This window comes from Canis aureus, chromosome 7, assembly GCF_053574225.1.
Source record: "Canis aureus isolate CA01 chromosome 7, VMU_Caureus_v.1.0, whole genome shotgun sequence".
Classification (NCBI taxonomy): domain Eukaryota; kingdom Metazoa; phylum Chordata; class Mammalia; order Carnivora; family Canidae; genus Canis; species Canis aureus.
Window position 1 is genome coordinate 34,779,602 of NC_135617.1, and position 23,062 is coordinate 34,802,663.

General features: G+C 37.1%; 1 pseudogene; it reads left to right on the forward strand.

Moving 5' to 3' along the window:
- The first annotated feature begins 4,201 nt into the window (after positions 1-4,201).
- LOC144316698 (large ribosomal subunit protein eL6-like) lies at positions 4,202-22,505 on the forward strand (annotated as a pseudogene).
- Positions 22,506-23,062: the final 557 nt, after the last annotated feature.

Here is a 23,062-nt window from a genome sequence, read left to right on the forward strand (position 1 = left end):
GACCAACTTACAGGAAAGTGGCCCCACTAGCCTGGTTATGGAGAAGTGGGACAGAGAGAAATAGAGACTGGAAAGTAAATCTGTGGACTGATTATGGGAGGCCTTGGCCAGAGCAAGCAGTCTTAACTTACCAAAGTAGGCGCAGCCTGGGTGGCTAAGCGGTTTAGCGTTGCCTTCAGTCCAGGGCCTGATCCTGGGGACCCGGGATCGAGTCCCATGTCAGGCTCCCTGCATGAAGCCTGCTTTTCTCCCTCTGCCTCTCGCTCTCTGTGTCTCTCATGAATAAATAAATAAAATCTTAAAAAAAAAAAAAAAAAAAAAAACACTTACCGACAGTAAACTGGGAATCACTGACACTTTTTAACTAGGCAATGGCACAATTTGGGTCATTTTACGAAGACTGACCTGGGAACTGTGTTCATGATGTATATAAGATAAGAAAATTTAGAGGCAATGCCATTAAAAACCTAGTGCAACAGCCCAGGTATGAAAAAATAAAGGTCCCGAATTCAAATATACATAATGAGAGTGAAAAGGGATAGATGAATACATTATCATAAAAAAAGGGTTGGTAAAACCTGGTGACTAAGAAGAAAAGGGAGATGTTATAGGCCGAGTATTTGTGTTCTCCCAAAATTTGTATGTTGGAGCCTGAACTCCTAATTTGATGGTATTTGAAGATAGGGGTCTTTGGGAGGTAATTCAAGTTAGATGAGGTCATGAGGGGGGCTGTTATGATGCAATTAGTGCCCTTACAATATAACACCAGAGAGCTTGCTTTCTCTCTCTCCCCCTACACACAACACATAAAGAGGTCATCTGGGCACACAGCAAGATGGGTGATAGCTACCTACAAGCCAAGAAAAGAAGAATTAACAGGAAGATAAGGAGAAGAAAAGAAGAATTAACAGGAAGATAAGGAGAAGAAAAGAAGAATTAACAGGAAGATAAGAAGAAGATCCAGTCTGTGGAGAAACCAATCTAAATCCACATAATTTAGATCAACTTCAGTTGTTCCTATGTCATGCAAGTCAAATGGGGCTACATGTCTTATATAAAATGAAAACAAATAATTGAGTATAAAATAATAATGCATGAGTATGTCTCTGTGGGATGGTCATACAATGATTTTACATTAGAAACAACAGGATACAAAAAATTATTTGAAACTCTCTGCTACTGTTTTTTTTTTTTTTTTAAATTTTTATTTATTTATGATAGTCACACACAGAGAGAGAGAGAGGCAGAGACACAGGCAGAGGGAGAAGCAGGCTCCATGCACCGAGAGCCCGATGTGGGACTCGATCCTGGGTCTCCAGGATCGTGCCCTGGGCCAAAGGCAGGCGCCAAACCACTGCGCCACCCAGGGATCCCTCTGCTACTGGTTTTGTGTTTCTATTTATGCTTCTCTAATGATGTTGGTAATAAGCTTTTCAAACAATATTACTGACAGGATGTATTGTGTTTTTATTATGATATGCCAGTTGGCACATAATGAGAGGAAACCACTTAATACCCATTTAGACCAATAAGGTTTTTACATTACCTAACTTAAAACAGTAAAACAATCATAGGACTTTTTTTATAAAAAAAATAATCAGCAGGTATTATTCTGATATTACATCAAATCTTCGGGACTGATTTTTTTTTTCTCTTACTAGATTTGTGTTGTTAAGATGGTTCTGAAATGATTGATGGAAATCTACCCAATAATGGGCCATGTCAAAGTTAGTCTCCTAGGATCAACTCAACCACACCTGTGCATGAACTGTAGTAATTTAGAATTAAGCATTTGAGATAAATACTTTTCTCTTGTTGACTTTCACTGATGTGTTATAAAAATCCACACTATTTTTTTCATGTAGTCTAATTAAGGAGATATGTTGTAACGAAATGTGGGTAAAATCTTTTGCTCCTCCAAGAAAGCTCAAAAAACAAAGATTAATATTATTACAATCAGCAACAGGCTGATATAGTCTTTTTTTTTTTTTTTTAAGTTAAAAGAAAAAAAAAAAAAAAGCCAAGCTCACTAGTAGAGTTGCCATGATACATTTAGTGGAATATGATTCAGCATAAATCAGAAAAAAGCCTTGAGGACAAGGAAACTGGTTTTCATTTCTGTTGCTTGGGGAATTAATATAAAATAGGCACTCCATAAATACTGGGTAAGGAAAGGAAAGGAAAAAAAGTATTGAGTAAGAGAGGAAAAAAGAGTGGGAAAGGAGAGGATAGGGAGAAAGGTAGAAACCACACTAAAGGCTTTAAATCCATGAATTAGCTCAGCATCTTAGGTTCTCCAGAAAACAGACACTGAGTCATGGACTGAGTACATCTAGTTGATTTGGGAGGGGCAAGGACATTCACTTTGGAGGAGGGGTGGTACAGAAATGGAAGGAAAGGCAAACAATTAAGGATATATTATTAAGGCAGCAAACACTGTCAGCAATTGCTGTGGGTGAAAGGAAAGCTCTTGGAAACTGCAAAGTACACACCTCTCAGCCAAGGCACAAGATAGCTGAAGTGATTTTACCCCTGACAGTCTTCAGGAACTAGTTAGGGGCCACCCCCATTACTTCTCAGGCACATTTGGCCTGCTGAGCAAAGGTCTTGGATGTTGGAAGTCAGGCTGGCATGAGCAAAAATGGTAAAGGGATCCCAAAGATATAAGTGAAGAACTGACAGCATCTGCTACACTCAGCAGCCAAAGATATTTCCATTAAGTTATGTCCAAAAAAAAGGAAAGAAGCTAGGTTGGAATATAAATAAATTTGGCATGTTCTGGTGCATCAATTAACAGATTTTAGGCTTTTATATTAGAAGAATCTATTTTACAATGATAAGAATCAGTCGCAGGCAAATCTAAGGAGAGATATCATGATAAAAAACAAAAACAAACTATAACTAATTCTCACCAATATCAAACTTATTCAGAGACCGTCAATTTCTTGACTCAATTATCCTGAAGGAAATTAGTATGTAAAACAGACAAGCAGAAAGCTTAGTTATATGTCCCAGGGAGAGGTGTGGAGAAGCAAAGATTCTGGTTCCCTATAGTCTTTAGCTAGGAATTGAGAAGTAAAACAAAAGCAACCTTCAGCAGCATCCTCTTTCAAGGAATAGCTAAGCAAGGCAAATGTAAAGAAATCTAGGAGTCTTCTCCTGGCAATTATTAAGTAAAAATATGTTATTAAGTAAAAATATGTTCTTAGGAACTCTTTCTAGAAACCGCATGAATATGTGGTTGTTGTTAAAGCTGTATTTTCTGCTAACTTTAAAGCACTGTACTAAATGTCACATAAATTCAGAATAATTACATATGGATATAGGTATGCTTTTTTCATTTTTGACTATTTACAATCATTTCTAACCCCAATTAATAAAATTATCTTCCAGTTAAGTTTAACTTATGATTCACTAAGCATTCAGTGAATGCCTCTATGAGCAAAGCACAGGACTAAACTCTGAGACACAAAGAAGAAATCACAGTGATTGCTGTCAAGAACTTTATGACCTAGAAAGGAGATATGATGAGTGTGTAGAAAAATGAAGATTTCTAAGGGCCATCACAGAAAATAAGCTATGGAAAGTCAGAGAGGGGATCATTAATTTTGCGTGGGGGAAGATAAGACCTCATGGATCAGAAGGCATTTGAACAAAGCCTTAAACCACTTCTAGGATTTGGATGTGTGGAGGGGATAACAGCATTCCACGGATACACACAAACACAAAGACAAGGCAGCAAGATAACTTGAATGATTTACAAATACAAACAGAGAATTCAATGTGGCTAGAGCATGGAACATATAGAAGGGAAAAGAAATTAAAGTCAGAAACAAATTTATAAAAGGTAGTGAAAGTTCCAAAGCTGCACTGATAGGGTAGCCATTAGTTACATGTGACACTCAGCCTTTGGAATGGAGCTAGAGACATATTTCAAAAACTTAGCATAAAAAAGAATATAAAATATTAATAATTTTTATATTGATGTTATGTTGAAATAAAATTTTGATATATTGGATCAAATATATTTCTTTTCACTTTTTTAATGTGGCTATGACAACATTTTAAATTACACATGTGGTGCAAATTGCCTTCTATTCTAGAACAATAGCTAGAATGTGTATTCTTTTTCGATAAGAAGTTGGAGGCCTTAGGGTAAAGAGTGAATGACTAAGTGACACAATTGGGTATCTGCTTTAAGATGACTAATCTCGATTTAAAGGGGAGACAGTGGACCAGAAAGAAGCAGCTAGAAAAACACACGAGATGTAATGAGGCCAGTGGCAGCAAGTATGTAGAAAAGAAGACAGATGTAAGTGATGTTGGGAAGGTAGAACTGGCAGTATTTGGCACGAAATCAGAAGTACTGTATAGGCAAACATAGAAGTCAAGCGCAATGACAAGTTAGTGGAAGAAGTGACTGGAATAAATGCAATGATGTTAACAAAAACAGAGGGAATTAGTTAAAAGAAAAAAAAAAGATGGATTCAGCTTGGGACATAATGAGTTTTAGGTCCAAAGGATACAGGTGGAAGAGCTGAGCATACAGTTAGAACAGAGGCTCCTATAATTTGAGAGATCTTCAAAGGCCATAAAGGGGGAAACAAATGCTAACAGAGTTTTTTAAATAGCAGTTTTTACTCAAGAAACAAAGTCCTCTTGTTCCTCTTAGATCGGGCACAGAGACCACAGCTTCACATATTATCAAAAAGACCATAACAAATTGTCAAATATCATCGATAATGGCATCTTTAAAAGGAAGTTCAAGGTATGGGAAAGCAGAAAATAAGGGGAAACTCCATTTAGCTCTTGTTTATTGAGTTCCAATAAGAATCAGGCAAAGCACGGCATGCTGGAGAGGTGGGTATGAATGAGGCAACACCCTATCCTGAGAGCATTCATAATCACATAGTTTTTTCTCAGGTAAAGTGAAAATGTTAGTGAATGATGAAGTTGGTAAAAAAAATCTGTCAAACCTTTAAGCTGTAAAGATTACAACATCTAATAGAAACAAAACCTGAGGCAGAATGGGGTCATTTCGAGAATGGTACTGTTTTCTTTCATTTTGTGACTGGTTTTAGTACAATACTAGCCTTAACACTTTTTAGCATTCTGTATCTTTAAGCTCACTTTTTATGTTAATATTCAGGAATCATTTCTTTCCAGTGGAGAAAAAAATCTGTTCTGTGTTCTATGTGAAGTCATGTCTCTAATTTAAAAATATAATTTCCATGATCAAAGATACCCACAGGAGCCTCCTTACAGCTAAAAAAAGACTACATCTTGCAAACTAGAAAAAAACATCCATTTACTAGTGAGGAAAATGACAATACCACATCCAATTCTCAAAGCATTAACTGGAATTGTATCATGGTCCAGACGCAATTGGATAGGGCTTGGTTAGTGGCACTCTAACAACTACAAACAGAACATTTCAATGTTTGGGGGCACAGGAAACAAGGACATTGAAGGTTTGAAGAATCATTATCTTCCTATGAAAGTCTGACCCCTGAGTGAAAGGAATAAAGAATACAAACATTTTTCAAACAGAGAGATGGCAGAGAATGGCTACAGTTTAAGAAACTGAATAGCTATAAACAGAAACTATAATCATGTCTGACAGAGTATGTAAGTACTGCACAATATTAGGGTTGAATTCTGTGATTTCCATTGACTGAGGGGGAACCACAGGTTTTTTTTTTCAGATATATACTAGTGGTTCTTTTTTTTCAGATATATACTAGTGGTTCTGGTAGAATATAATGTAAAATTCCTTATGAAAGGAAGACATAAGTCTTTAAAAAGGCTAAATGTGGCAATTTCTTACTACTCATAATTCATATACTCACTTGGACTCACTTTCCTTCCTTTTTTTTTTTTTTTTTTTGGACTCACTTCCCTTCCAAAAACAGAATAGAAAAGATAGATGCGGGGGGGATCCCTGGGTGGCTTAGCGGTTTGGCACCTGCCTTTGGTCCAGGGCGAGATCCCGGGATAGTCCCGCGTCAGGCTCCAACATGGAGCCTGTTTCTCCCTCTGCCTCTCTCTCTCTTTCTCTCTCTCTATCATGAATAAATAAATAAATAATCTTAAAAAAAAAACAAGAAAAGATAGATGCTTTGTCAGAATTCTGATGAAACATTCTAGGATATAGTCATGGGACTAGGGAGAGAGCTGATGGCAAGTCTTTATGCTTGCAACTAACTAACCCTAAGAGAAGAAAATATGATTGAATGATCGTTCTAATAACATAAGAATAAATGATGATACAGTGACAGATCAGACAAAGGAGTTCTTTCTTAGAGGAAAATATTACTGCAATTTCATTTTAACTTGAGCTGAACTATTATTTGGTAAAACGCTATAGATCCTTAAAGAATATTAATTCAAATCTTCTAAGCTGTCAGTGAAATACACTATAACTCTTTTTCTTCTTCATTACTTCAGAAGTCCTGATGCTAGAATGAAGATGTAGTCCCCATTATAGAAAATGTCACTTTATGTGACCCTTATGATGATTATGGAAAATCAAGGCATTGATCTTATCCTCATTACACATTCAAATGATGACATAGTCAATGCCCCTTTCTCACAGTAACATTTAAGTTTAATTACTGTACAATTAGAAAACCATCTTGTTACTTTAAATTCAAGACATTAATTTAAAAATAAATAAAATATCTATATGCCATCCTCCCTAAATACCAGCTAGGAGAAAGTCCAAGAACAAAGAGATACTTAAAATTTTGATATTAAAAGATCTTTTATTTGGAGGGAGATTGCTAACTTTTAGTGATCTCTTATTAAATGCCAAGCACTGGATGAAGTGCTGTACATAGATTATGTCATTGAATTCTCATTCTACCTTATGATATCCTAAAACAGGAATACCAGGAATTGACATTACTAGAGATATGGAGACCCAAGAAGTCTTCCCACTCCCACCAATGCAAGCCCCTCACTCCCATTCCAGGTTGCTGTTCCTCTGCCTTATGAGGTTGACTTGATTGACTGCTACAGTATACTCTACTATTGCCTGACATCCCTCCATAGAGAGAAAACAAGTTAAAGAGGCGATAGTAAACATGTCTCTTGGAGAATCCCATGGAAAGGGGTTAGTCCTGTATTTGCTAGCTAAAGTAAAAACATTTTTACGATTTTTTTCTTTGCCATAGCTAATAATTTTCTCTACCAAAAATAAGCAGAAATGGTAAGAACGTTGCAAAACGTTTTACAAAGATAGTGGGTAAATCAAGTGCTGCAGTTATTTGTAACATCAGTGGAGGTGAGGAGGAATGTAGAGTTCCCTAGGAAAGCTGAATCAGAAATTTTGGTTACAAGGAGCAAAAATCAAGCTAAACTAGTTTAAGCAAAATGGAGAATGGGAGGACTCTGAAGCTTCTTAAGAAATACAAGAACAAGTTGAGCATACTGAGCTTGAAAAGGTCAAAATTAGATAAGTTCTGATTATTAGAGTTCCTTAAAAATTCTGCTAGCGATAGCCAATAACCACATGCAAAGATGCTCAACATCACTAATCATTATGGAAATGGAAATCAAATCCACAGAGAGATACCACTTCACATCCCTTAGGATGCTGGCTACTATAAAGGAAGGAAGGAAGGAAGGAAGGAAGGAAGGAAGGAAGGAAGGAAGGAAGGAAGGAAGGAAGGAAAAATAACCAGTGTTGGTGAGAATGTGAAGAAATGGGAGCTTTTGTGCACTGCTGATAGGAATATAAAATGGTGCAGATGCTATGGAAAACAGTATCAGTTCCTCAAAAAATTAAAGAAAAATGCCATATGATCCAACAATTTCACTTGTGGAATTGGAATATATATATATATATATATATATATATATATATATATATATATTTACTTAAATTGATTCAGTCAATTACTGAGTACTGGTCAGGCAGTACTCAGTAATTGCATATATATATTCTTTTGCATATATATATATATATATATATATGCAAAAGAATTGAAAGCAGGGATGATCATGCTCATAGCAATAGTTAAAAGGCAGAAACAATCCAAATGTTCATCGAAAGATGAATAAACAAAATATGATATATACACATAATGATATATGATATATACACATATATACATTAACTTTATTCAGAGTTAAAAAGCAATAAAATTCTGATATATACTACAACATGGATAAACCATGAAGACTATACACTAAGTGATATAATACACTAAGTGATATAAACCAGTCAAAACAAATATTGCATGACTCCACTTATATATGGTATCTAGAGTAGTCCAATTTATAGAAACAGAAGGCAGAGCGGTGATTGCCAGGAGCTGGGGGGGTGGGGGAGTGGGAGTTATTGTTTAATGAGTATAGAGTTTCAGTTGAGGAAGATGAAAAGTTCTGGAGATGGATAGTGGTAATGGTTGCAACAAGAAATGTAAACATAGCTAGGAAACAGAGAGGGACAGTTCTCAAAATGTGGAGGGCAGCAAAAGTGTTCACTATAAAAGGCAACTTTTAGCAGATAGGGAGACAACTGTTATTTTTCATACTTCCATATGGCTTCATTTATTCTGACTACACTGACTGAACACTTGTACATCAACTCACATTTCAGTGTCACTTAGTTGCTGAAATTATTTGAACTATCTCCATGAATCTTTCATGTCCCTGGATACTTGGAGTGATACCTTTAAAAAAATTAGTCATCTTTAACAATATGAATGTTGAATTAATAGGAAAAGATTTGGATGTTACACACACTAGAGTATTTTTCTAACTTTATTTTTAGTTTTCAAAAATATCAAGTAAAAGTGATATATAGTGCTTTTAGGTAAGTAGCAAAAGAGAATACTTTCTGAAGAATGGATATATACTTTTCCTATATTTTTTCCATCTTATCTACATAAATAGCCATAAGAATGCCAATGGTTGCCAGATGAGAAAATAAACTTAGAAATTAAAAAGCATAAATAAATAAACGAGTGAAAGGTGAAGCATTTGCTTTTGGATGAACAAAAACAACAATTAAAGTCTAACAACTGAGGTTTTGTGTTCAGCAAATAATGAGTATATAAATTAGTTAAGAGCAGCTCATGTATGTATTGTATTCTGAGTATTCCATCCTGACCTTCTAATTGTCTCAAAATAAAACCCTTTATTGATTTAGGCAAGTCAATTAAGGGCCATTCGGCCTTATCTTTATCATGGTTTCTGTGGTTTTATCCCTGGAGATAATTGTCAATTTAGCTAAGAGTAAGTGAAGCTACAAAGAGAAAAAGACATGTAAAACATCTTCTAAAATTTTAAAGTAAAAAACAAAATGACAGAAAGTAGAGGGGAAGAAAAAAGAAACAAACGTTCAATTATTTACATTTTGGCAGGTGATAGCTGATATTTGACCTGTTCTGAATTTAATGACTTCTCTTTGAAACTAATTGTGCTTTTATTTCAACTACATCTTTCTGGGAAAGTAAAATTAAGAGAAATAAAATACAACTATTATATTATTGTACAGACATCTTTTCTACAAAGTAATCCCTTTGCTCAAAAGAATAAATGTTTAGCTGTAACAAAACTGAAGAATCTTTCTTTTATGCAAAAAATGAGTTAAAAATAGAATAAGTTAGGGGTGCCTGGGTGGCTCAGTCAGTTAAGCATCTGACTCTGGACTTCAGGTAGGGTCATGATTGGGTGGTGAGAGCAAGCCCAGTCAGGCTCTGCACTCAGCAGGGAGTCTGCTCCTTTCTGTCTCCCTCTGCCCCTCCCCCAACTTACTCTCTCTCTCTCTCTCTCTCTCTCTCTCTCTCTCAAAATAAATAGATCTTTTTTTAAAAATTAAAATAGTTAATTAAAATTAAATTTTTAAAAAGATCAAATTTCAGTGTAAAAATGGCAAACCACATAGTTTTACCCATCCTAATATTAAACATCTGATACATAGTTTATCAATAAAGAGCATTAGGTTACTTAACTCTCAACATTGTTCTCCCCACCAGAGGTGGTACAGTGTAGAATTAAACACCCAAACCTTATAGTCGCACTCTCCTGGTTTGGAGTCCGTCTCTGACTCTACCTATCACTTAATCTCCCAGTGCCTCAGTACCCTCATGTGGAAAATATGGATGATGATGACGATAATGACGGTGGTGGTGCTGGTGGTGGTGGTGATAATCCTACTTTACAAGTTTGTTGTGAAAATTAAACAAATGTATATAAAGTGTTTACAATGGTGGCTGACACATAGAAAGTGATATAAAAGTATTCCCATTGTATGTTCAGGTCACTACAGATGCTGAAATCTACAAGTTACGTTAACAGGTAGGGGAAAAAGAGTTACCTGGTTTTATTACTTCAAGGTGATACTCATTTTTCACAGGTCACGTGGCTTTATTTGGAAACATGCATGCCCCTTGTTTTCCAATAGAGTAGTATCACACCAGCCCAGCATCCCTCCTTTCCCACTCTTGCCAGGCTATTTCACTTAATAAATTTGAGGACTCTCTCTCTCTCTGCTGCTTCTAATAACTGCTTCAGCAGTTTCTTTAACTATTGTACAACTACACATGAATAAATACAAAAATATGTTAGAATGATATAACAATGTGAATAAACCCAGAGAAATTAAATGATTACATAAAGCAAATAAAGTCATTGCTGCCAAACTGAACTAATTATATCAAAAAGAAAAGAAGGAAAATTGCAGCAGGGATTCTTATAAAATTACTTTATCCAGCACTAAAATATTTTTTAATGTATGGTATGCTTAAAATATTAACATTTTGTTAACATTTGCAAATAAGAGACTAGCTACTCATATTTTCTGGTTTTTAACATTTTTTTTATTATTTTGGTCAATGTTTTAAATGATCCTAAATGTGAATTTCCTTATAACTTCTAAAATACAAATAATCAGAACACAAAGTGGAGACTATTTAACAATACATTGGAGGAGAGCAAACTTGTTCAAAACCAAACAAAAAAGATAAGTGAGTTGGTAAGTAGAAGGAACCACACAATAATCCTCAGATGGTTGGTCTATTCATGGTTATATTTCCATTGACTAGAACTGTGTCTTGCACACAAAAGGCATTTAATAAACAGTTGTCTGAGTTTTGAATGAATGAAATAGTTGTCAACCTCTAAACCTATTATCAAGGATCTGGACATTGTAAAAGGTGTCAACAGTCTGAGAAGTGGTTCTCAAATGGAATAGGACCAACCCACTAATGGGTGTTTGAAAATACGGTGGGAAATTGGCTTGTCGCAATGACTGTCGGTGCAACTGCCAGGTAATGGTTGGAGGCCAGAGATTCTAACCTCTCTGCACTATGGAGAGAGGTAGGAAGGACAATTACAGAACAGCCCAGCACAATAAAGTTTTCCACCCAAAATGCAAATAGCAGTCCATCAAGAATTACTAGAAACAGAATTAGGATGGAGGGATAAGAGACAAAGCAAGCAAATCAGAAAGGTTGGGGCAAGATTGGAGTATCTATTAGAGTGCTCAAGACATCTCTGCTATGACTGAGAAAGAAACTGTTTAGAAAACTGAGCCAGGCTAACAATGCCTAAAAATGTCCCAACCAGAGCTTCTGGGGTATTTGTACAAGCTGTAGAAGTGATCCCAAGTCCTTTTTATAGTAAAAACAAATATGGAACAATTATAAAGTAAAAGGCAAAATTTCTTTAAGATAAGAGATTCAAAGAAATCCCATGTTTGTGGTAAGCACCTGGGGCATGTTCCCAGAACTCCATATACACCCACCCACATACCCTTCACCTCCCACCCTACTACTGTCAGTGGGTGGCACTTTGGTGGAAACACTACCTCAGGTCCTGAGTTGTGAACAGTTCATCAGAGATGAATAGCAGTACTAAGTTTAGAATATTGCGGAGGTAGTACAGGTTAGGAGCAAGAAAAAAACAAGGCATCTAAAGGAAGGTGAAGATGTCTAAGAGAGTTCACCAAAAATAAACTTCAAGGTACAAAATACACAAAGTATACAAAGTGGCAACATTAAGGCCTTGATTATTTCATTATTAAATATTTACTGAACACTTTTATATGCATCAGGCACTGTGCTAGGCCCAAAGGATAGAGATGAACAAAAGACATGGTCTGACCCTCATGAAGCTTATAATCTATTGGAGAAGACATTAAACAAATGAACAATAACAGAAACTCACAGAACACTTCAAAGATAGCAAGGAGGTCTATTTTAGACTGAAGTATTAAAGGAGAACTTTGCTAAAGGAGTGGTATCTTCTGAATTCTGAACAATGAATAGGAATTAGGTGATCTTTACAGAAATGCTTCCTGGCAGAGACCTCAGCCTATACCCAGGCCCAAGGCAGGAAGGAGCCTAGCACACAAATTCCTGGAGTTATAACAGGAAAAGTGTGGCTGCTGTCTTGGTGAGCTGGGGACAAAAATCCTTCAACCTCCCATAGGAATTTGGGTTTCGATCTCATCAAACTGGGAAACTAAGGGGGCAGGGTTTAATTAGACGTGAACCACGTTTTGTCTTAATTAAGATCACTGGTGACAATGTGTAGAATTGGAGGAGGCAAAAAAAAGGGGCAGGTAGATCTTTAGAGAAGCCAGTGCAAGGGTCAAGGTGAGACATGATGCAGGCTTAGTTGGGAGTGATAGCAACAGAAATAAGAAATGTAGACGATATGAAGCACAGAGTCAAAAGATTTGGTAATGAATTGGATGTACAGAGTGAGGAAGTGACAAGGATGACTCACTGGTGTGGCACCTGCAAGGGTGATAGAGCCTGCCATGTTCCAGAGCAGGTAGCCTGTTTCAGGAAAGGAAGTTTCAAGGACTCAGTTTTGGATTTGTTCACCAGGAGTGTCTAAAAGCCATCCTAGTGGAGACATTTTTTTAAAAAAGATTTTATTTATTTATCTGACAGAGTAAGAGAGAGCACAAACAGGAGGAGCAGGAGAGGGAGAAGCCTGGATTCCAGGACCCTGGGATCTTGACCTGAGCTGATGGCAGGCGCTCCTTAGTGGAAACACTTTATATTTGAATCTCCAATTCAGAAGTGCGTTCTAGATCAGGGTGTGAATTTTGGAGTTTGAAGCACCAATAGAGAATATATAAAGACATAGCATTGATATGATCACCTAGGAAAAGCATGTTTGTCTCAATCCATGAAGAAAACACTATTAAATTCTCTGAAATCAAGTAAACATGATCCCATAATTTTATTTCCAATACCTTTCCATAATATTTTATTTGGTAACCATTCTTTCTGGTCTTTTTTCTAACAAACTAATGTAATACAATGGAATATTACTCAGCCATTAGAAATGACAAATACCCACCATCTGCTTCAACGTGGATGGAACTGGAGGGTATTACGCTGAGTGAAGTAAGTCAATCGGAGAAGGACAAACATTATATGGTCTCATTCATTTGGGGATTATAAATAATGGTGAAAGGGAATTGAAGGGAAGGGAGAAGAAATGGGTGGGAAATGTCAGAAAGGGAGACAGAACATGAAGACTCCTAACCCTGGGAAGCGAACTGGGGGTGGTGGAAGGGGAGGAGGGCGGGGGGTGGGAGTGAATGGGTGATGAGCACTGAGGGGGGCACTTGACAGGATGAGCACCCGGTGTTATTCTGTATGTAGGCAAATTGAACACCAATTAAAAATAAATTTATTTTTAAAAAAAAGAAAAGAATAAACCTCCCCCACCCACCCAAAAAAAGACCTTAAATGTTATGGCTCTATGTGCTTCACATTTAGATGAACTAGCAGCAATAATTGCCTTCTCCTCATGTGCTTTTCATATTCCTGAGTTCAGTAAAATGGTTACTAACAAATGCTTATCAGAAGTTCATTGTGTCCCCTTTCACAAAGATGGCGTGGAAGGCGAAGAAGGAAGCCCCTGCCCCTCCCAAAGCCAAAACCAAAGCAAAGGTTTTGAAAGCTAAGAAAGTGGTGCTGAAAGGTGTGCACAGACACACAAAAAAAGATCTGAACGTCACCTACGTTCCAACCTTACGTCTCCAAAGGCAGCCCAAATATCCTCGAAAGAGCACCCCTAGGAAAAACAAGCTTGATCAATATGCCATCATCAAGTTCTCCTGACTACTGAATCAGCCATGAAGAAAATAGAAGACAACAACACACTTGTGTTCATTGTGGAGGTCAAGGCCAATAAGCACCAGATCAAACAGGCTGTGAAGAAGCTCTATGACATTGATGTGGCCAAGGTCAACACTTTGATCAGGCCTAATGAAGAGAAGAAAGCATATGTTCCACTGGCTCCTGACTATGATGCTTTGGATGTTGCCAACAAAATTGGGATCATCTAAACTGAGTCCAGCCGGCTATAAATCTAAATTTTTTCACCATAAAAAAAAAAGTTCATTGTGAATCTATGACATCTAGTATGTTAGTATGGAAAACATTTGCAGTGTACTAGCATTTCTCTGTTTCCATGACTGAAATCCTGCTGGTCCCATCATCATCTACAATGTAAAATCCAAACCCTAGGCTGCATATTTTTCCAGACCCTCTCTTGCCACATCCACATAACATGGCATGATTTTGCAGTAAGTTCTTACATTGCTTCCCTCTGTTCTGCTTTTACCCATGTGTATCCTATGCCCAGACAAAATAAAAATGCAGTGTTTCTTATTAAAAAATTATGAAGAATTTCAAGACAGTGACAATATAGTATTAAACCAAGTAAAGGGTCCCTCTGAGGCCCTATGCAGTTGCATAGGTTGCAGGCCCATGTCCTGGCCTGTTTCCTGCCCCAGGGATAATAATAGTATCTACCTCATAAGGCTGGTTGGGGATTAAATGAGGCAATAATGTAAAACAAATAGAGTGTCTTAGCACATAGTAAATATTATGTAAGGGTGAGCTATATAGATGTACACAACAGAAGATAGTTCATTGGGACTCTGGAGTCCTTTTTTTGTGTTAGAAAGAACCTTGTCTTCCAAATCTTAATTTTATAACATAAGCCTATTTAAAAAGAATACAAGAAAAGTCCTCATATTTTGCATCTTATATTCTTTACTCTCCTTCCATTTAAATCTTCCCCTAATACTACTCAACACTCAACCCTTCTAATTAATTGCCTCTTTGGTAACTCAAAAAAAGGAAAAGGTATAGGGGTAGGATCTATATTTTAACTTCTTTAGGAACTTGTGGAAAGGATGAGTGCCTGATAACCACTGGTCAAACCTCATTCTTGGAAAGAATTTCAACAAGAAAACATCTTTGAGAAAAGTGTAATGGAAAGCAACTCAGACACAACTAAATATAATCTTATCTCTGTCAACTTAGAGGAGAGGAATCAAAGGAAGAAAAATCTGGAATATTAAAGTATGGCCCCATAAGCCATTTTCGTGCCTAATTTGCCCTCTTTACTTTGTGGAGGAACAAGCACTTGAACCAGAATAATACCATATGATTTCACTTACATGTGAAATTTAAGAAAGAAAACAGATGAACATTTGGGAGGGGGGAAAAGAAAAGAAAAAGTAAAGAGGGAAACAAGCCATAAGTGACTCTTAATGATAGAGAATTGAGGATTGATGGAGAGAGGTAAGTGGGGGATGGGCTGGATGGTGGCTGGGTATTAAAGAGAGCATCTGGGATCCCTGGGTGGCGCAGCGGTTTGGCGCCTGCCTTTGGCCCAGGGCGCGATCCTGGAGACCCGGGATCGAATCCCACATCGGGCTTCTGGTGCATGGAGCCTGCTTCTCCCTCTGACTATGTCTCTGCCTCTCTCTCTTTCTCTCTCTGTGACTATCATAAATAAATAAAAATTTTAAAAAATTCTTTAAAAAAATAAAAAATAAAAAAAATAGAGAGCATCTGTTGTGATGAGCACCAGATGTTGAATGTAAGTGATGAATCACTTAAATTCTACCCTTAAGACCAATATTGTACTGTATGTTAACTAAGAAAATTTGAATTCTTTTAAAAGGGAAAAAATAATACTAGAATTTATCATATTCAAGTTGATATTTTGAAAATATTTTCTGTCTGGATCTGAATTTAAGTACATTAGAAAAATATGAGAATTTACACAGAACAACCAACTTGTTGAAGAAAGAGGTGACTGGATTCTTATCATTGCAAGTCTCTAATTTCTTTAGAAGTAGAAAATGATTTCAAATGTTGTCAGTATATCTTGAAAAGTAACAACATTTCTTGCAGATATTATATAAGAAATAGTAATAGACATTTTCCCTTTTCCCAGATATTATTTTAATACCCTAAAAAGGGAGAAAAATGACCAAAAATAGTAGCAATCATCATCATCATAGTAATAGTGATTTTCTTCCCAGGAGCTTAAAGTCCTTGTTAAATATCATTTTATAATGAAAAGAAGGCAAATGGACTATTGAATTACTGGCACTACTATCATTATTTGGATAATGTAATAGCATCTGTAGTGAATTTTAAAATAGTTGAGAAAATCAAATATCCAAAACATATAAAAAAGCACAGGGATTTCTCTTGTTTTGACCTCTGAACTTCACTCTCTACAAAAATACCTGGGTGATGGAGTTCTGATAGCTCATAATGTAAATTATGCCAGCCTAAGCGTAAGACAACATAACAATTTAGAGAATGAGTAGCAAATTGGAAATGTCACACTAACCTATTAGTCTGGATTCTCAGTGTTGGTGACTCACAAATGGGGCAGTTATTTCAGTATTGGCATCTGTGACAAGTCCCACACCAATTCTCCAGGAAAATTAGATTCTTTGGAAACAAACAGACAGTAGAGCAATTTTTATTAGTCAGTCATTAGTCCATCACTATGGGTGTTGAAGTCATTTAGTGTACAGGTAGCAATGATGTCATCCATTTAGGGCTCTGTTAGTGTAACATCTCTGGCTAATATTTTTGTTAGCTAATAAGTATTTGATTCTTCAAATGTGTAACTTTAGTAAAATTATTTGAAATTGCGACAGACATACTCTTGCTATCAGTATAACTAAGTGTGTTAAAAATATGCTCCTTTAAGGAGGCAAAATCGCTTTTTGGAGTGTAGTTCTGCTGGACAGGGGCTTTGGAATTAGATGGAATTACATGTAATTTCTGTCCCCCATTACTTAATAGCTGTGTGGATGTGGACAAGCTAACTTTTCAAAACCTTTATCTTCTTGACCATAAAGTTGTCATAATAAGAGTTCCTACTTCACAAATTGCTGCAAGGAGTCAAGAAATAATCCATGAAAAATGCTGAATACATGTAAGCTGCCAAAAATCTCATTATTTATACATTAAAATTCATTTTATAGTATATTAGAAAGAATATAATATCTAATATAACTTAGGATAGGAGTAGATTTAACATAACCTCAAAGATCAGTATTATCAGGGTTGTCAGCCATTCTTACCAGAGCAGTCATTTTTGGGGGGATTCTGAAGAATTCACTCAGAGATTCTGAGCATTATTTGGGGTAGAGAAGACATGAAAGAGGGGGTCATGGGGAGGGGTGATGAGCTGGGTACATAAGAATTGGAGGACCAAGGCAGATTGACACAACCCTTCCCACCAGAGCATCTCAATGTCATCTGACAACATCTGTGATTCCCCACTTCCTTTTACATTCACGTCCAAATCATCAGCTAATTGTCAGAGTGACCTTCAAAATCAATCTAAAATTTGACCATGTCAGATGACATGAGCTTAAAGTCTCCACTTTAACCTATACCACCATCATTTTCTGTTGTTCTTCCTCCGACTCCCAGCTCTCCCAACAAATCTGATCTCAACACCAACCACAGCCATAGTGATCCTGTTGAAATCTAATTCTGATTTTTGTCACTCCTGTACTCAAACCATTCCAATGGCCTTCTAACTAATGTAGAGTAAGCTTCAAAATCATTTCCACATATCTGCCAAGTCACCCGTACCTCTCTGATATCATTTCCTACCTACCACACTCCTCCTTTGCCCTCCCTGATCCAGCCACACGTCTCTGCCGTTCCTCCAACATATCAAGCATAGTCTTTTCTCAGGACCTTTGTACTCATGATGCTCACTGTCTAGGCCACTTCTGGATGGCATCTGCACAGACACTTCTTTCAGTGGACTTTACCAGGGTTGTCTTCTCTGACTCTCCTCCATAAACCAGCTTCCCCATCACTACACTTTTTTTCCCTTTACCGCCACCAGACACTTTATTTGATTGTTTATTGCCTGAAAACCCCTCCCAATAAAATGTAAATTCTATATGAAGAGAAATTTCTTATTTTGTTCATTTTTGTATCCTAGTACACAACAGGTGCTTAACAGAACTTTATCATTCATTAGCAGAGTAGAGGAGAAAGCAGTATCCTGGTAGACTATTAGGATCTTGGCTTGTGGAAGTGAGCAGGTAGTGGTACAACTCATTGAGTTTGGAAATCCAAGAAGAGAACCTGGTCAGGGATGTTTTAGTTCTCTACTACTGTTTAGCAAATTACCTGCAAAGGCAGCAACCTAAAACAGCAAGCACAGAGTTTCAGAGATGTGGGAGCAAATTCACTGGGTGGTTCTGGCACAGGCTCTTTACCTGTTGTAATCAAGCTACCAGTCAGGCCTACAATCATCTCAGGGATTTGTTGATGATTGAAGAATCAACTTCCAAGCTTGCTTATGTGGTTATTGGCAGCTCTTAGTTCCTCCTTAGTTGATGCCTTGGATGTTTCAGTTCCTTGTAACATAAGCCTCTCCACAGGACTACTCACAACACAGCAGCTGGCTTGCCCCCAATGCCCCTCCTTTCTGTGTGATATCCAAAAGAGAGAAAGCATAAGCAAGAGAAAGCTTTCAAGATAGAAGCTGCAGAATTTTCTAACCTAGTATCAGAAGTGACATGCCATTACTTTTGCCATATGGTATTGGTCACACAGATCAACCTTGGTACAATGTGAGAGGGGACCATACAAGTGGGTGAATACCAGGAAAGAGGGATCATTAGGGAACAGCTTGGAAACTGGACAGCACAGGGGACAAATGGTAAGTTCAGCAAAGTACAGGCTGACTTTGAAGGGCCTTTCAGATATTTAAGGGGAACTATCAGACAGAGAGTGGTGGGGACAGTTCTAGCAAATGAAGACAGGTCAAGGGAACCAAGATAACATCCTAATTTAAGCATGCTTCTATGATAATCACAGCTTTTGAGTCAATTTATTATCTTGAAATTTCAAAAAAATTGAGATTAAAGTTGATCTACTTTCATTTCGTTTTGTACCACTAATATTGTTATTTTTGATTACGAACTTTGAAATATATATATACCTATTAAAATTTAGGAAAATCTGGGGTGCCTGGTGGCTCAGTTGGTTAGGCATCTGCTTTTGGCTCAGGTCATGATCCTGGAGTCCTGGGATCAAGCCCCACAAAGGTCTCTCTACTCAACGGGGAGCCTGGGCTCCCTCTACCTCTGTCTGCTTGTGTTCTCTCTCTCTCTTTCTGTCAAATAAATAAAGTCTTAAAAAATAAAATAAAATTTCAGGAAATCTTCCACTCCATAACTAATAACTATATAATTAAATGGTTCTATTATTAATTCATTCTAGTAACATTTAGTGGATTAAGTAATATTTATAAAGAATAAAATTAGAATACGTAAAATCTATTTTATATCTATCTACATCATTGGGAAGTTTGAAATCACTACACAAAAACATTTCCCTACCTCAAGTCTTCTCTATTATCTTACATTTCAGAGAAAAAAAAGAACCACCCCTCCAATTGTGTCCTTGATGCCACCTGACCCACCTTCTCTGAGAATGTGCTCATGAATGATCTCCCCACATCTCACCTTTCTAACTACATGTTCTCATAAGATTCCTCCCCTCAGCTCATGAGTATATTCATGCCCTCTTCTTAACAACTCTTCCTTACTTCTTCTATCTCATCTTCTTTCTTCCTTTCTCTGCCAAACTTTACAAAGCAAATACATTAGCTACTTCCTATTTTTCCCCTCCATTTATTGAAATCCAACATACATTCTCATCTGCTCTATTGAAACCTCTCTCCCATGGCTTTACAGACCTCCTAGCCATCAAATCCAGTGCTTTTTCTCACTTTAATCTTTGTCTGCAGCACTCAATTGTGTCAGAAGCCTTCTTGTAACAAATCCTCATTTCTAAGTTTTCACTACAGACTCTTCTGTTCCCATCTCCTATCTCTCTTCTCTGTTGGTAGCTACTCTGTCTCATGGCACCAGCCCAAATAGAGGTATCTCCCAAGGATTGATCCATGGATTTCTTTTCCTTCATGTTTTCTCCCTTGCCAGTTTTACCCAAGCTCATGATTCCAAATACCACCTGGATGTTGATAATTTCTACCTATCTGTTTATAGCTCTTATGTATCTCTCAAGCTCAGTGCCATATTTTTAACTATAATACCACATTTTTTACTGAAGTTGATGTATTTCCTCCTTAATGGGATATCATCCTCCTGACACCCCAGGCTGAAAACATTTTCATGCTACTAGCATTTCACTTTTCTTTGCTTGCCAACATGTAGTCAATATTCATTCAGCCTTCATACAGTATAACATTCATTACTTCCTTATTCTCAGCACCCCATCCTACTTCAGGCCTTTATGATTTTTCATCTGCAACACTGGTGGAGTCTCCAAACTTCCCTCCATTTTTCTCCCTCCACATTCTGTTTTACACATGGTGCCAGAACCTTCTAAAACATGTCTAGAAAGACATCAGTTAAGTCCCTGTTACAAAATTAAGTCCAAACTCCTTATTCTGACATATTATTCCTCCATTAACCGATCTGGACTTAGATGTCACATTGATTACCAAGCTCACCAAAACACTCCAGCGTTCTTGATTCAGTTTCTGCTTTTGAGTGGACTTAATAATTTAAGGCTCAAAACTATTATCTGAAACAGCAAAAATAACTGACTTCTAATTAATGATCAAATTTTGTAAAGAAAAAGATATTCGCAACATTTATTAAAGAGGTAAGGGGAGATATCACAATAGGTATAGGGATAACTGCAATGGAGTTCTGCAGTACAAGAAAGAGATTGTGCTCAATTCTACATACAAAAAGGAAAAGTGAGAATTTATAGCCAAGGAGTGGGGAGGCCAACATATGTTGCCAAGGATATGTAGAAAAAGGAACCCGCATGCATTGTTGGTAGAAATGGAAACTGGTGCAGCCATTGTGGAAGACAGTATGGAGGTTCTTCAAAAAATTAAAAATAGAAATATCTTATGATCCAGTAATCGCACTACAGAGTAGTTACTCAAAGAATATGAAAACACTAATTCATAACGATATATATGCACACTGATGTTTATTGCAGCGTTACTTAACAATACCAAATTATGGAAGCAGCCCAAGTATCCATCAATGGATAAAGAAGATGTGATACACACAACACACACACACACACACACACAGAATATTATTATTCAGCCATAAAAAATGAAATCTTGCCATTCACAATGACATGGTTGGAGCTAGAGAGTGTAATGCAAAGCAAAATAGTAAGAAAAAGACAAATTTATGATTTCACTCGTTGTGGAATTTAAGAAACAAAACAAACAAAAGAAAAAAAAAGACAAACCAAAAAACAGACTCTTAACTATAGAAAACTGATGGCTACCAAAGGGGAGAAGGGTGGGGGATGGGTGAAATAGGTAAAGGGAATTATCTTGAGTTCTCTTTCCTATTTTGTAAGATGGTAGGCAAGAAAAGCTGAGAAGCTGGATAATAAGGAGAAGAAACCTGAAGCCAACAAGGCTGATGCTGGTGGCAAGCTTAAGAAGGGTAACCTCAAGGCTCAAATGCCAAAGAAGGTGAAGCCCCAATGCGGCCAAAACCCTATCCTAGTCAGAAGAATTGGCAGATATGCCTGATGGGCTGATTGGCTATGTATTCCAGAAAGACCATGTATAAGAGGAAGTATTCAGCAGCTAAATCTAGGACTAAAAGAAAAAGGAGAAGGTTCTTACTATTGTCACAAAACCAATTGGTGGTGAAAAGAATGGTGATATCTGAGTGTTTAAAACTTCATAAACAATGCCTAGATATTATCCTACTGAAGATGTACCTCAAAAGCTGTTGAGACATGGCAAAAGAAACCTTTCGTTCAGTATACGAGAAAACTTCAAGCTAACATCACCTCTGGGACCCTTTTGACCATCCTCACTGGATGCCATGGAGGCAAGAGGGTGGTTTTCCTGAAACAACTAGGTGGTGGCTTGCTACTTGTGATTAGACCTCTGGCCCTCAATCAAATTCTTCTGTGTAAAATCCCCAAACATCTCACTGATGCTTAATTCAAGAAGAAGCAGCTGTGTAAACCCAGACACCAGGAAGGTGAGATCATTGACACTACGAAAGAGAAATATGAGATTACAGGGCAGCCAAGGTTGATCAGAAAGATGTGGATTTACAAACTCTACCAACAATCTAAGCCGTTCTTCAGCTTCAGGGCTGCCTCTGCTCTGTGTTTTCTTTCACAAATGTAGTTCTAAACTTCTTACGAAGAACCTAATTAAATAACAGATCCATTAAAAAAGAGTACAGTTATCTTGATAAATACTAAGCAATATATGGAATTGCTGAATCACTGTATTATACACTTGAAGCCAATATAACACTATATATTAACTATACTGGGATTAAAATTTTTTAAAAAGTCAGGTCCTATGTGAGAAGAGTTCAAAGGAGCCTGAATAGAGTTTAGTTAAAGAATCTTTGTCAATTCAGCTGAGTTCAAATACTAGCGACCCAGAATCTCTGGGTGGCTTGGCGGTTTAGCACCTGCCTTTGGCCCAGGGCTTGATTCTGGAGTCCTGGGATCAAGTCCCACATCAGGTTCCCTGTGGGGAGCCTGCTTCTCCCTCTGCCTGTGTCTCTCCCTCTCTCTCTGTGTCTCTCATGAATAAATAAATAAAATCTTTAAAAATATATATATTAGCAGCCTAAACAAATAATCCCCAAATCTCATTTTCTTAAAGAACAGAAACGGTTTTCAATGAAAGATCTTCAATCAGCACATTTAATTATTTTTTATCTGCAATAAGACTGGCTTTTCATCATTGAGTCAAA